General features: G+C 51.6%; 1 long non-coding RNA gene across 3 annotated transcripts in view; it reads left to right on the top strand.

The window, feature by feature from the left end:
- LOC140386691 (uncharacterized) overlaps window positions 1-5,369 on the top strand; it is a 289,681-nt gene extending 284,312 nt beyond the window's left edge. For all 3 annotated transcript variants that reach the window (XR_011933652.1, XR_011933654.1, XR_011933653.1), the window contains one exon: window positions 4,632-5,369. This is a non-coding gene — a long non-coding RNA (uncharacterized lncRNA). The remainder of the gene's footprint in view (window positions 1-4,631) is intronic.
- Window positions 5,370-12,628: the final 7,259 nt, after the last annotated feature.

Genomic DNA, 12,628 nt, shown 5'->3' with positions numbered 1-12,628 from the left:
GTCCTGGATAGTGGTGTCCTGGGTAGTGGTGTCCTGGCTCGGATGTGACGGGGGCCTGTGGCTGCCCCCCTCATCGCTGGGTGGTCGCTCCCGCACGTGACGGGGGTGTCGTCTCCCTGTTGCTCCAGGTCTCTCCGTCTCCCGTGGTCTCCGAGGGGCATCCTGCGGGCGTCGCATGCTGGAGGGTCCGGGTCTCTCCGTCTCCCGTGGTCTCCGAGGGGCATCCTGCGGGCGTCGCATGCTGGAGGGTTCGGGTCTCTCCGTCTCCCGTGGTCTCCGAGGGGCATCCTGCGGGCGTCGCATGCTGGAGGGTTCGGGTCTCTCCGTCTCCCGTGGTCTCCGAGGGGCATCCTGCGGGCGTCGCATGCTGGAGGGTGCGGGTCTCTCCGTCTCCCGTGGTCTCCGAGGGGCATCCTGCGGGCGGTCTGCATCTGCGGGGATGGGTGCCTGGACGTTTGGTCCTGCGATACACAATGAAGCATGCATGGTTAGACATCAGGCAGTGATCAGGTGATACGGGAGAGGGGGATATAGAGGAGGGGGGATATGGGGACGGGCTGTTGGTGGCTCACTTGCTCGTGGGGCCCCGACCTCTGCATCAGCAACCTCCCAGTCCTCAGGTCCCCCAGCCAGTTCCAGGGCCCTTTCCTCGTGTACGGTCAGTGGCCTCTCATCAGCGGGCCCTCCTCCAGTCCTCACATGCTCCCTATTGTTGTGTGCGCGCTTCTCCTGGGGGGGGGGGGGGGGTGGTGGCAGGGGTAAAAGGCAACAGTGTTAGGCAGGTATATGAATGCACGCCATCGGTTGCGCGTGCATTGCAGAGGTTAAGGTTAGGGCTGGATTCACTTGGGGATATGGGGGATATGGGGGATATGGGGGAGGGGGGATATGGGGGATATGGGGGAGGGGGGATATGGGGGATATGGGGGAGGGGGGGATATGGTGGAGGGGGGATATGGGGGATATGGGGGAGGGGGGATATGGGGGATATGGGGGAGGGGGGGATATGGGGGAGGGGGGATATGGGGGATATGGGGGGGGGATATGTGGGAGGGGGGATATGGGGAGGGGGGATATGGGGAATATGGGGGAGGGGGGATATGGGGGAGGGGGGAATATGGGGGATATGGGGGAGGGGGGATATGTGGGAGGGGGGATATGGGGAGGGGGGATATGGGGAATATGGGGGAGGGGGGATATGGGGGATATGGGGAGGGGGGATATGGGGGATATGGGGGAGGGGGGATATGTGGGAGGGGGGATATGGGGGAGGGGGGGATATGGGGAATATGGGGGATGGGGGATATGGGGAGGGGGGATATGGGGGAGGGGGGAATATGGGGGATATGGGGGAGGGGGGATATGGGGGATATGGGGGAGGGGGGGATATGGGGAGGGGGGATATGGGGGATATGGGGGAGGGGGGATATGGGGGAGGGGGATATGGGGAGGGGGGGATATGTGGGAGGGGGGATATGGGGGAGGGGGGATATGTGGGAGGGGGGGATATGGGGGAGGGGGGATATGGGGGATATGGGGGAGGGGGGAATATGGGGGATATGGTGGAGGGGGGATATCGGGGAGGGGGGGATATGGGGAATATGGGGGAGGGGGGATATGGGGGATATGGGGGAGGGGGGATATGGGGGAGGGGGGAATATGGGGGATATGGGGGAGGGGGGATATGGGGGATATGGGGAGGGGGGATATGGGGGATATGGGGGAGGGGGGATATGGGGGAGGGGGGATATGGGGGAGGGGGGGATATGGGGGAGGGGGGATATGGGGATATGGGGGATATGGGGAGGGGGGGATATGGGGGAGGGGGGGGATATGGGGGAGGGGGGGATTTGGGGGAGAGGGGATATGGGGGACGCTCACCCTGCCTGCTCTGACGAGGTCGTTCACCTTCTTGTGGCACTGGGTGCCTGTCCGTGGTGTTAGGGCCACAGCGGTGACGGCCTCTGCCACCTCCCTCCACAGACGCCGGCTGTGGCGTGGGGCAACTCTGCGGCCGTGCCCGGGATACAGGACGTCCCTCCTCTGCTCCACCGCATCCAGGAGCGCCTCCACATCGCGTGACTCGAACCTCGGGGCTGAGTGACGGCCAGCCATCAAGTCGGGTGTTGCGGTCGGCTGTTCCGGTCGGGTGGGGGGGAGCTGCGCGGCCTTATGAGCCGTCACGCCGTGCAGCGCATATGACGCTGCACGGCGTGAACCACTGCGCAAGCGCGGATCCCGTTACGTCGCTGCTAGCCCATTTCGGGCCGCAGACTATCGGCCCATTTTTATGACGTGACGCAAGTGGGATTTGCGCCGTTTTTTGCGCCGATCGGCGGAGTTTCCGCCGATAACGGAGAATTTCGCCCCAGTAATCCACCTACAGGAATATCCTACTGTGAGAACAAAATGCTTTACTTGTGGTCTAAAGGGTAGCAGGTTCAGAACTTGACTCAAAAGATTTCTCAAGATGTCTGAATACCATAGCTCCACTCAGCAGTCATCTCTCCAAGCTGCTAACAAATTAACTCCCAGGTTGAAAACACATCAATTCCCTAGGGACTTCCCCTAGTCAAATAACAGCATTTGCCCAAGCATTTTACTCTGAAAGCATCAACACCATACTCCCAGAGTGCCTTGATCCACTGCAATTCGTAAACTGCCGCAACCGGTCCACAGCAAACACCATCTCTCTGGCCCTACACTCGATAACAAGGACTCCTACGTCAGACTCCTATTCATTGTCTACAGCTCCACCTCCAACACCATAATCCCAGTCAAGCCCATATCATAACGGCAAAACCTAGGACTTGGCTCCCCACTCTGCAACTGGATCCTCAACTTCCTGACTCATCGACCGCAATCAGAAAGGATAAACAACAACACCTCCTCCACAATAGTCCTCAATACCAGTGCCCCACAAAGCTGCGTACTTAGCCCCCTACTATACTCCCTATTCATACACACGAATGTATGGCAAAATTTGGCTCCAACTCCATCAACAGTTTGCTGATGACATGGCCGTAGTGACTTGGATCTTGAACAACGATGAGTCGGAGTACAAGAGAGACACAGCTGCCTCACAGCGCCAAGGTCCTGGGTTCGATCCCGGTTCTGGGTCACTGTCTCATTGTCCATGTAGAGTTTGCACATTCTCCCCCAGCGGGATTCTCCGACCCCCCCGGCGGGTCGGAGAATCCCCGGGGGGGCGGCGCGAATCCCGCCCCGCCGCCCTGACGTTGGCTGCCGTATTCTCTGGTGCCATTTTTCGGGTGGGGGCGGGGTTCACACCATGCCGGTCTGGGGCAATTGGCAGCGGCCCCCCCCGGCAATTCTCCGGGCCCCGATGGGCCGAACGGCCGTCCGTTTTTGGCCGGTCCCGCCGGCGTGGATTAGACATGGTCCCACACGGCGGGACCTGGCAGGTAAGTCGGCGGGGTAGGTCCTCAGGGGATCCAACCCCGGGGGGGGGGGGCACGGTGGCCTGGCCGCGATCGGGGCCCACCGATCTACGGGCGGTCCTATGCCGTGGGGGCACTCCTTCCTTCCGCACCGACCACTGTAGGGCTCCACCATGGCCGGCGCGGAGAAGAGAACCTCCTGCGCATGCGCCAAAACACGCTGACGGTTCTGCACCTGCGCAAACACGCGCAGTCCCTTCGGCGCCGGCTGGCGCGGCGCCAACCCCTCCAGCGTCCACTTAGCCCCCAGAAGTGCGGAGAATTCCGCACTTTCGGGGGCTGTTGACGCCGGAGTGGTTCATGCCGCTTTTCCCGCTGGCCTGGGGACTTAGTCCTCGGAAAGGAGAATCCCGCCCGGTTTGCTTGGGTTTGCCCCCATAATCCAAAGAACTGGAGGGTAGGTGGATTGTCCATGATAAATTGCCCTTAATTGGAAAAAATTAATTGGGCACTCCAAATTTATTTTAAAAAAGAGTACAAGAGGGAGCTAGAGAACCTAGTGGTGTGGTGTAATGATAACAATCTCTCCCTTAACGTCTGCAAAACTAAGGGGCTGGTCATTGACTTAAGGAAGCAAAGTATCATATACACCCCTGTCTACATCGATGGTGCCAAAGCGGAGATGGTTGACAGCTTCAAATTCCTAGGTGTGCACATCACCGACAATCTATCCTGGTCCACCCACGTCAACGCTATGACCAGGAAAGCACAACAGCACCTATACTTGCTCAGAAAGCTAAGGAAATTTGGCATGTCCACATTGACTCTTACCAATTTTTACAGATGCACCATAGAAAGCATCCTATCTGGCTGCATGACAGCCTGGTATGGTAACTGCTCGGCCCAAGACCGCAAGAAACTTCAGAGAGTCGTGGACGCAGCCCAGTCTATCACACAAACCTGCCTCCCTTCCATTGACTCTATCTACACCTCCCACTGTCTTGGGAAAGTGGGCAGCATAATCAAAGACCCCTCCCACCAGGGTTATTTTCTCTTCCAACCTCTTCTATCGGGCAAGAGGTACAAAAGTCTGAGAACACGCACTAATAGGTTCAAAAACAGCTTTTTCCCTGCTGTTACCAGACTCCTGAATGTCCATCATATGGACTGAACTGATCTCATCATCTGATGTCTGTGGCTGTGTATTTATATTGTGTATTTGTGTTGTAGGAACGTTTTCAAGACCTGTGTATTGAGTCAGCTTTTACGTGGGGTTCTCCCTGTGGTTATGCTTCAACCCAATACAGAGGGCAACAGACACAACAACCTGGATAAGATGGCTTTATTATCCCAAGCTTGTTTTTGTGTACACGAGAGAGAGAGATCTGATGCTTGCCAAGATCTATCTGCTAAACGCTGATAAAAATACATCAATTGTACGATTTTCCAAAAATCAATAGACCACCCCAGTTGGGCTTGATCCAATCCTTAAAGCTGTAATTTCCAAACTATCCAGTAAAATTGTGATCAGCTCATGATTTAACCCCATCCTGTCACATGTTGTTTACCAAGATCCTGTGTCCATTTTAATGTTTTTTGGGGGGGCATTCCCATCCTGATATCGCAGTCAGATCCTGTTCACTCATTGTCCATCCAGGGGCAGGATACCAGAACTGGCTTCCTCTTTACTCCATGGATTGCCCCAGACGGGATATTGGAGCCACTGATAAAACTTGTTTACTAAGTCCACTATGTAATCTGCTGACCACACAATCTCGTGTGTCTCAAAATCATGGGCAAGTTAGCTAGCCTAAATCCCATCATGCATTGTGGCCATTGCTTGCATCTAGAGTTTACCTGATTATCACTGATATGCCCTAAAATGCAGGTTTAATGGTTAATAATGATTACTGTGTATACTTTCTATGATTAATCTCAATCCTTAATAAACTAATTTGTGTAGAACTACTCTAGTGGCATCCTAGCTACTCAGTTTTAAGAGGTCTCAAATCTGGACACCCCCTTCATGTGTGTCCTATGTTTTTTTCATGTGTGGAACGATCTGTCTGGACTGTATGCAGAACAATACTTTTCACTACCCTCAGTACACGTGACAAATCAAATCCAATCTAAGCTAGATCAATTTCACCTTTGGCTCCTAAAGCTTTCTGGTCTTGCAAACCAAGATTATTTTTAAAAACATAACTACTCCAGTCAAACACACTCTAACCCAGGCTTCTAACCCTTAAATTGCCAAATGTTTATAATCCAATATATCTAAAATCCTGCATTTGTTATAAAAACCAAACAAAACAAAAACTCTCAGCTCATTTTCTAAAAACTATTATAATGAGCTATAATGCATACCTTCCAAAACCACTCTCTTTATCTAACTCTCTAGTTAGCAGGAAGACTCCCAAGTGGAGAAAAATAAAAATAAATAAAATAATACCAAAACCCCACTTAACTTGCATGCTCGACTAACGAGTAAATTGCATGCCGAACAACAATGTTGAAAAAAGAAAGGAAACTGTATATTAATGTAAAGAACAGAACTCCACACAGTGGAGGAGCTCTAATCTAATCAATGGCAATAAGAACACAGCCCCAACAAGAACAAGGAAAAACAAGAAATACAAATAATACAACATGCCCGTCGACAGAGCCATAAACCAAATTACATAGCGCGCAACTGGTTTCTTTGAACAAAAGAGTTCTCATCACCCGGCAAATAGTCTTTTTCCTCAAATGTGACTCTAAAATGAGTTGGCTAGACCATCCTGAACCTGACTCCACTTTTGTACAGGGTGGCATTCATTCCATTAATCGCGGCTCTTTTTTCACTAACTCCGTGCCCATATCCTGATACAGCCCAATGGAGTAGTTAAGCCTTCCCACTTAAAATCACCGTGTTCCTTTGTCCATCGCAGAACCCTCTCTTTTTTTGAAAACTGCGGAATCTTACAATCGCCAGACACGGTGGATCTTCAGGACACCACTTCGGTCGAAGTGAGCGATGGGCCCGGTCTAATTCAGGCAGGGATGTAAATCCACCCTTTCCCTCCATTTTGAGGAACATGCCCAAGAAATATTCATGGGGAGAATGGCCCTCGATCCCCTCCGGCAACCCCACAATCTGTATGTTCTGCCTCCAGGTCATTCAGCTTGGCTCAGCCACAGAAGCCAGATCGGACACTAGCGGGGTGTCCAATCACTGTGGTCCATACTCTTAATCGTGACTCCATGGACTTCGACGGTTTTTCTGGCCTGGGTTATGGTGCTCTTTTGGAGGGCGGGTGCAGACTCAATGGGCCAGGTGGCCTCCTTCTGCACTGCAGGGTGTTTTTGAAAACTCACTACTATTCTTAGAATTCCTCCTACACCAAAAAGGGCCGACATTCTAAATGGTGAACAGGGTTTCTCACTCCCCGACTCCGATACAGGCTTCAGTGGGTGCTATTCAGGTCAAACTATGTTTTCAAATTATCCCCTGGTATAACCCATACCTTCACCGAAGATTTCATCTACTTACCACTTAGTAGCATCGATCCTTGGTCCCACATTGCTAAGTAAGTAAAGTAGACTTTGGAATAACCACTATTTCAGGTTAAATTAAGTTATTTTATTATTATATTTTTTCTTTTAAAAGCTGCAATTACTGTCTTTACAGAAAGGTAACAAGATCTTGCTTCTGGATCCTTGTGGTTGGTTGAAGGGACCTTCAGGCTCAACTTGACAATCAATCTTCTTTTTAAAGTCTGGTCTTCTTTAGATGTACTCACTATTTTGGATCGGCTGCTTTGCCCTGTCTCTTTCCTATGGCCGAGCTGACTGTAATCTGACTCTGAGCTGCTTGTTCCTTCGCTGCTTCTCTCTCTCTCCCTCTGAGTTCTGGTTCTGGTTCTGCCTGCTGTTCCCTTTCTTCGGGTTTATATATTTTTCTAACAGTTATCTAGTTTTTATGACTTTATTGTAAAGTAACTCTTATTTAATTTTGATTGTAAAAAGCATCTTTGATCTAAACTTTCTAATCCAACTAAGTATTCATTCAGACATAGATCTGATTACATTGTTTCCTTTGTGATGTTCAAATGCTTTGACTTTAAGAGGTGTTACTTTTAATTCCTGTCATTTCTATAATTTTATTTTCCAATTGTGTCCTCAGCTCATAATTTTGACTTTGATTTTGGCTTTGAATTATATTTCTCGTAGACTGATAGTCTCCAGTTTTCTTTAATTTACCTGGTATTAGCAAAATTTCACACTTAGAATTATCACCAAATTCAACTGAACCTCACCCTTTCTTTTCCAGATGCTCACTAAGATAGTTACTTTCAATGATGGTGTGAGCCATTGTTTTTGGCTTCAAACAAAAATCCTGTTTGTCTTGTTTGCTAAGCCTGCTTGACCAAGGATATCTGCATTTTACAATCCTGCCCTGGCAGCTGCTGTTAGCCCTTTGTGGGATCTTTCCCTGTATTCTCTCATGTTTCTCTCAGACCAGATATTGCCAGACTTCCATGTTTCAAATGACACATCTTTCCATATTTTCAATAACAAGGGGTACGATGAGAACTAATTTCTTTCCAGAGCCACACTAATGGGGGCCAAGACTTCTTCAATTTATCTTTCAGGATCCACTGACGTGATTTGTCGGTGTTTCTCGAACTCTTTCACCAAAATATTAGTGAGAACCTTGGCCGTTTGTGGAGTGGACGGAGAGAAAGAAACCAACTCCTCCATCTTACTTCCTTTTGAGCCCTGAGAAGATCCGGACTCAGTCGGCAGGTTTCTGCTCAAAGCTTTCTCAGCTTTATTTTTTCTGGGCATCTCAGCAAAGGGACAATACTATCCAGATAAAAGGTCAGGAGTGGGATTCTCTGTTACCCAACGGCAAAATTGTGTTCGGCGATTGGGCGGAGAATGGGCTCTGACACCGAAATCGGGGCCGGCGCCGGTTGGCCATGCTCTGCCCCTTCAAACTGACACCATCGTGATGCGCGCTGCACGCCGCTGCAACGGTGTTGGCACATCATCACCCGGCACACCCACGATGCACCGCCCCCGGTGGGCCGATTTCCCGATGGCACGGGACACATGTGGTCTCAGCTGTGCAGAAACCCGACGTGGCGGCTGCGTCCAGACTCACCTGATGAAGGAGCTGCGCTCCAAAACCTAGTGACTCCAAACAAGCCTGTTGGACTTTAACCTGGCGCTGTAAGACTTCTTACTGTGCTCACTTATATCATAGTTGGGCCTCTTAACTGTCATTTCCTTATCAATCAGAGGCAAGCTACCGGGTGCACGACTGTGTCAGCCTAAATGGCAAGTGTCCAAGTCACAGCTGAGTTCACTGCTGTCCCCACTCACTGTCCATATGTCTGCTTTTTGCAGGTGAGGTGAGAGCATTGAGTTACTCAGTCCTTGCTTGCCCAGGGGCATGGAAATTGTAAAACTTCAGCTATAACTTCCTGTTGTGGGGTTTAACAACAAAACACTACAATACCGAGAATGATAAACTCTTCAAGAATACATTACAAGACATGGAAGGCGCAACCTTTAATTTACTCAGAGCAACAAATAATTATTACAGATTACCTTTACAAGCTTCACCATTAGATTGACAATCCCTTTAAAATATCAGAGCAGTCAAACTAATTGCAACAACAATCAACAGACTTGCCGAATGTATGATTTATGCTGGATTTAATTATTTTTTTCCCTCAGTGACTGCCTTCATCTATTTAAAATCGAGGGTGTCTGTCTCCAATTTCCTTTGATCGGCTGTGATTCATGGGCCCCATTCTCACAGCTGCCTTTGTTCATGATCTGACAATGTTAAGGTTGCCACTGCCAAGCTATTCAACTGAATTTACAGCTCTGACTAACCACAAGATGAGAAACCTGGGCTTTAACCTCACTTAACCCTTTTCTTGTCTTTGAGTTAAGTGACCTCAGCAAGGCAAAAAAATAAATACAGAGTGCCTCCATGTGCCACTGGATTAGACAAGAGCCCTCGTGGATAGACAGGTATAATTAACTTGTATCCACAGCAAACTTCAGGATTTCAGAAGCTTTATTTATGTAAAGCACTGTCGGCCCATTCAACCAGGAGCTCATGTGCTTGAATGATTGATATTTAAATCAGAAGTTGGTGAGTTAATCCCAAGGGTTGGTAGGCATCCAAACTGGTTTAGCTTGATTTGGGTGAAGTTTGGCAGTTGCCCAGCAAAGCTTTATTAGGGGGAAGGGCAAGGGCATTGATTGGAATGCTTGATTGGCATCTCCTGCTGGCCAGTGAAAGGCAGTGCGTTCCATTGATTTCCAAATAAAGCAATGAGTTTGCATTTCCTCTAAATATTCTACAGAATTTACAGATGGCACAGAAAATATCCTCATCCCAGACCCTCCACAATTAGGAAGGGGTTTTGTTACAGTAGATAAGGAGAAATCATTTCCACTGGCCAGAGGGTCTGTTAACCATAGGACCCGGTTTACCATGGCCCGCGTTTTTCCATAGGGGGAGCAGGAAATGACTCAAGTCACAGGTGTGCCTTGGGATCCTTAGGAAGACCCTAAGTGAAAACTTGTGCAGTAATTGTGGGGAAAATGTAAGTTTCCAATTGTCTTATTCTGCCCAGATTGCAGAAAGGTTCTCCATGACACTGGGATCAGGTGGGCAGATCCACAGCATTGGGGGTTGTTTGTCAGAGACACACCATTTTTACCTGTATTTACTTAGAGTTTATCACAGCAGGCATAAAACCTGCAGAGCAGGCTAACTTGAAGTAAATCAACTGGAGTGTCAAAGCACAATGGCAACCACGACAATGTCCATCCCCTGTCCGGGCACTGGTCAGCACTCCCCTCAACAATGTTCACCTGCTGTCCGGGCACTGGTCAGTACTCCCCCGACAATGTTCACCTGCTGTCCGGGCACTGGTCAGCACTCCCCTCAACAATGTTCACCTGCTGTCCGGGCACTGGTCAGTACTCCCCCCAACAATGTTCACCTGCTGTCCGGGCACTGGTCAGCACTCCCCCGACAATGTTCACCTGCTGTCCGGGCACTGGTCAGCACTCCCCCAACAATGTTCACCTGCTGTCCGGGCACTGGTCAGTACTCCCCCCAACAATGTTCACCTGCTGTCCGGGCACTGGTCAGCACTCCCCCAACAATGTTCACCCCCTGTTCGGACACTGGTCAGCACCCCCCCAACAATGTCCATCCCCTGTCCGGACACTAGTCAGCACACTCCCGACAATGTTCACCCCCTGTCCGGGCACTGGTCAGCACCCCCCAACAATGTCCATCCCCTGTCCGGACACTAGTCAGCACAATCCCGACAATGTTCACCCCCTGTCCGGGCACTGATTAGCACAATCCTGACAATGTTCACCCCCTGTCCGGGCACTGGTCAGCACCCCCCCAACAATGTCCATCCCCTGTCCGGACACTGGTCAGCACAATCCCGACAATGTTCACCCCCTGTCCGGGCACTGGTCAGCACCCCCTCGACAATGTTCACCCCCTGTCCGGACACTGGTCAGCACCCCCTCTACAATGTTCACCCCCTGTCCGGGCACTGATTAGCACAATCCCGACAATGTTCACCCCCTGTCCGGGCACTGGTCAGCACCCCCTCGACAATGTTCACCCCCTGTCCGGACACTGGTCAGCATCCCCTCTACAATGTTCACCCCCTGTCCGGGCACTGATTAGCACAATCCCGACAATGTTCACCCACTGTCCGGGCACTGGTCAGCTCTCCCCCCGACAATGTTCACCCGCTGTCCGGACACTGGTCAGCACAATCCCGACAATGTTCACCCCCTGTCCGGGCACTGGTCAGCACTCCCCCGACAATGTTCACCCCCTGTCCGGGCACTGGTCAGCACAATCCTGACAATGTTCACCCCCTGTTCGGACACTAGTCAGCACTCCCCCGACAATGTTCACCCCCTGTCCGGACACTGGTCAGCACTCCCCCGACAATGTTCACCCCCTGTCCGGGCACTGGTCAGCACACTCCCAACAATGTTCACCCCCTGTCCGGGCACTGGTCAGCACACTCCCAACAATGTTCACCCCCTGTCCGGACACTGGTCAGCACAATCCCGACAATGTTCACCCCCTGTCCGGGCACTGGTCAGCACAATCCTGACAATGTTCACCCCCTGTTCGGACACTAGTCAGCACTCCCCCAACAATGTTCACCCCCTGTCCGGACACTGGTCAGCACAATCCTGACAATGTTCACCCCCTGTTCGGACACTAGTCAGCACTCCCCCGACAATGTCCATCCCCTGTCTGGGCACTGGTCAGCACAATCCCAACAATGTTCACCCCCTGTCCGGACACTGGTCAGCACACTCCCAACAATGTTCACCTCCTGTCCGGACACTGGTCAGCACACTCCCAACAATGTTCACCCCCTGTCCGGACACTGGTCAGCACAATCCTGACAATGTTCATCCCCTGTCCGGACACTGGTCAGCACACTCCCAACAATGTTCACCCCCTGTCCGGGCACTGGTCAGCACTCCCCCGACAATGTTCACCCCCAGTCCGGGCACTGGTCAGCACTCCCCCGACAATGTTCACCCCCTGTCCGGACACTGGTCAGCACAATCCCTACAATGTTCACCCCCTGTCCGGACACTGGTCAGCACAATCCTGACAATGTTCACCCCCTGTCCGGACACTGGTCAGCACAATTCCGACAATGATCACCCCCTGTCTGGACACTGGTCAGCACTCCCCCGACAATGTTCACCCCCTGTCCGGACACTGGTCAGCACAATCCCGACAATGTTCACCCCCTGTCTGGACACTGGTCAGCACTCCCCCGACAATGTTCACCCCCTGTCCGGACACTGGTCAGCACACTCCCAACAATGTTCACCCCCTGTCCGGACACTGGTCAGCACACTCCCAACAATGTTCACCCCCTGTCCGGACACTGGTCAGCACACTCCCAACAATGTTCACCCCCTGTCCGGACACTGGTCAGCACAATCCTGACAATGCTCATCCCCTGTCCGGACACTGGTCAGCTCACTCCCAACAATGTTCACCCCCTCTCCGGGCACTGGTCAGCACTCCCCCGACAATGTTCACCCCCTGTCCAGACACTGGTCAGCACACTCCCAACAATGCTCACCCCTGTCCAGACACTGGTCAGCACCCCCCCGACAATGTTCACCCCCTGTCCAGACACTGGTCA

This window comes from Scyliorhinus torazame, chromosome 12, assembly GCF_047496885.1.
Source record: "Scyliorhinus torazame isolate Kashiwa2021f chromosome 12, sScyTor2.1, whole genome shotgun sequence".
NCBI lineage: Eukaryota > Metazoa > Chordata > Chondrichthyes > Carcharhiniformes > Scyliorhinidae > Scyliorhinus > Scyliorhinus torazame.
This window is presented reverse-complemented; position numbering and strand designations above follow the sequence as displayed.